A 4,025-nucleotide genomic window follows, 5' to 3' on the forward strand; every position below is an offset into this window, starting at 1 on the left:
GTATAGGACACAAGCAGATTTTGACATCAAATTTTGGGGTAAAAAGTGTCTTATACACCAAAAAATACAGTAACTTAATATATATGATAACTAAAACAATCCAAATACTTCCAAAATTAATTACTTCACTGAACTAAATTGATTGACTGGCACTCTGAAAACCACTGACTCAATGCTTCACTGCTAGTTGTTTTTTGACTGGCCCACATATCTCTATAATGTAGGTTTGTTCATAAACACTTCACTGTCTCTCTTGATCACTAACATTCCTTACTTTTCTAGGTATTCTAGGCCCACTTTCATATCATGTGCCCTCTAGCAGTCATTTAGTTTGAAACAGATAAAGCACCAAAGCCAGACAATGTTTTTCCTATAGTTTTAAAGAAGGTCAACTATCAGGTATGAAAGCATCTCTCATTTTTGGTAGGTCAACAGACAGTGGGCAGGTACCTAAGGATTACAGAGTTGCTAATGTTACTTCTATTTTGAAAAGTTACACTAGAAATTAATATTAAACTCCAAATGTTTTTTTACCTATATACTTCCTAACTCATCCATTACCAATTCAAAATCAGAGGTGTGTAAAATACCATTTTAGATCCATCTTTTGTCTCCAATAAGGCCTTTTGTTCAATACCAGAACTCATTAGTTGAACTAGACAATGAGAAAATAGATTCTCTCAAATGATATTTATATATACAGTGTCATACTTTAAAGTTAGTTTAAACACAGAAATCTGTCAAGCATTTTTATGAATTAATAGGCCTAAAATTTGTACTAAAATCACACTAACTGCAGGTGTTGTTTCCACAAAAATACAACTGCAGTTAACATGATTTTTATCACAAATTTTACGCATACTGTTTCTAATGCTTCAACATCTTTGGCATTTAAACAATAACTAGTAAATTAAATTGTAGGATGATTGGATAAGAGAAAGCAAAGAGTTATTAATAGAGTCCAATGAACTGGACCCATGTTACTGGTGAAGTGAAATGCCACAGGGCCCAATGCTTAGGCCTTTGCTTTTTGTAGTTAAATCAATGATACTGATAGAGACATAATATGTAAAGCTAACTAATAAAATTAAATATAGGATACTGAGGTACTACAGAATGATTTGGTGGTTTGGTTAATTAAACAAACATGCAGCAAATAACCTTTAATTACAGTAAGTACAAGATAACCTGATTTATAATAATTTTGCTTACACATTTAATATAGATAAGAACCTGAATATAGTGACTGCAGAAAAAGATTGTAGCCTAATAGTGAATTAGTCACTCAAGCTATTGAGGCAGTACTCTGTTGCTAGAAGCAAAGTTAATAGAAGTTTAGTTTGTATTTATAGATGTCCAAAAGAGTTAACTAACTCTTTCCACAAATTATTATTTATACTTCACTGTTCACCTCAATTATCATGTATAGATCTGGTCTTCTTGTCTAAGAAAGAATATTGACTTGTTGGAAAGGGTTCAGGGTATCAGGAGATTACAAGTAGGTTGATTCTGGACATAGAAAGGTCGTGTTATGGGGATAATTTAACATCTCTTTATATATTTTCTCTTACTGGAGTTTACATGATTCTCTTGAGGTTTTGATAGGATAAAGGTCTCTGCTTTTTTAACAAAGACAACAGAATGGAAGACTACTAGTTTAAGGTTTGGAAGTCAAGCTAAGCTCCAAAAAATAGTTTTATTTTTTTAATACCGTTATTAGTTTACAAAATGAATTCTATCAGCAACAATGGAAACCAGCACCTTAGAAGAGTTTAAGAGCAAAATCAAGCATTAATTGAAAAATAAATGGTGGATTTAATTTGTATTTTTCTTAAGAGGTGGGCATATGGGGACAGTTTGAAGAAGCAAATGATTCCTTGTTGTCAATATGTTATTATGTTGCATAGTCATTAGTCTTTGTAATTTTAAAAAGTATCACTGTCATTCATCTGGAATATTTTAACACAAATATTTTTAAAAGTATATGGTTACTTTGTTTAATATCACAACCATAAAGTCCTACTTTAATATCAAGTAAGTAATTATAGTTCTTAATCTTACAAATTGCTTTAAGTGTACAATAAGTTTACGCATTGTGCAAGAATATATGGTTCAGGCTCTTACAGTATCACCATGTTAGTTAGCTAATAAACAATTAACCTTATTACAGTGTCAATCTTCCAGAGAAAATAAATAACTTATGGCTGAAAGGAATGGCAATATAACATAAGGTTTTGGGACAACATAGGACCTATTGGTCCATCTCAGCTTTTCCAATCCTTTAAACACAATTAAAACTGTTAATTTTTTTTTTATCTTAAAGCCAGCCCTTATTATTCATATACTTATCAGGCTTTTTCTTAAACTCACTTAAACTTTCTCCTTCCACAACATCCAAAGGTCAACCGCTATGTTAGAAAAATAAAACTGTTTTAGCTGAAGTCTAGATGACTTCTACCCTGCCAAAATTTATAACAGTAGAAACAGTTAGGTATAGTAAATATTTACTAATTGCAATAGTACAGTATTCATCACTAGCATTATTATTAATAATAACTAGTAAGTAGTACTAATATTACACATATATATGTATATTAATATAGTATTGGAAATTACTGTCCATTACTCGCGCTGGTACTATTAGTATTATTAATATTAATAATAAAGCGCGCCTGAGAACTGACTGTGTCCATTCTTTATCAATTTGTTATTCTTACTTTAAATTTACGATTATTATACTTATAGATCAACAAACACTTAAATTTAAAAGTAAAAGCGAATAAAAAATTCCAGAAAAAGTAACATTTGCGTTCTTCTTATAAGTTATAGCAACCTGGTATAGTTTTTCAATTTCCGCAAATCAACTTCAAAAAATATATATATATATATATATATATACTAGTACCACTAATAATATGGGGTATGCTATGACGTTATTATAATACAAAACAATAGCAACCTTGAAAAAATAACTTATAAGTCACACCTCTTTCTAAAAAATCATATAATGAAATAAATTTTCGTTGAATCATTTGACGAAATTTTGAACTTTTTATCACAAATTATAAGAATTTCAAACCTTTATCAAGTTTACCCTAGCACTAGTAGTAGTACTACTACTAGTAACACCTGAGAAAAACTCGTAAATTATTAATATTATATATTGAGACATTATCTTACATACTATTAGTATTAGTTTCTTTTCTAACATATAATAATAAAAACGTCTATGGAACATTACATTCAGAATAATAACTTTTAACTTTGAATTACTTTTCAATTAAATGCGGATATTAACACCCAGGTTCTACAACGGCCATAATTTTGGATTTTTGAATGGTTTATATCTCTTAGTATTATATCAAATTATCCCGTTCAATCTTGAATCGTACCTCATTCAAAAGAAATAGCTATTATTACTGCTAAAGATAAGTCGTCACTACCATATATATTTTAATTTCACTTTTGATAATTGATTTTTTATACTAACGTTATTATAAATCAAATTCGATGTAACTGAGTGAAACACGTCAATGTTTATTAAAAATAACAACTTAAAAACAAATATAAGCCATGGCTTACAGATGAGTAAATTAAAATGTTTTCCTTTCTTTCTTGTAAAAGAAACGAATTTTTGAAAATAAATCTCCAATGAACTTGTATTTGACAATACTGTTGTAAACTACATTTGCTATGTTTCGAGTTACAATTTAAACGCCGAAAGCCGAAAGGCCTGAAAAAATCACACAGCGTGGTCACAAGTAAATAGACACCACATTTTCAGAAAAAACGAAATTTTTTAGTCATATTCAAATGAATTGATATATTTATAATTTAATTAATATCTAGTAAATCTTCCTTTCGCTTCTTGGAGTTCGTTGATCCTTTGGGGCATCGTGAGAATCATCTAGTCAATTTTAGATTGTGGGATTTTCGTCCATCTTGCTTCAAAACTTGGAGTAGATCGCTCTTCGAAGTTGGTTTTTTTGGTTGTTTCTTGCCTTGTCGGTTGAGTATGGCCCAAA

Source organism: Limulus polyphemus, unplaced genomic scaffold, assembly GCF_000517525.1.
Source record: "Limulus polyphemus unplaced genomic scaffold, Limulus_polyphemus-2.1.2 Scaffold245, whole genome shotgun sequence".
NCBI classification, from domain to species: Eukaryota; Metazoa; Arthropoda; class Merostomata; order Xiphosura; family Limulidae; genus Limulus; species Limulus polyphemus.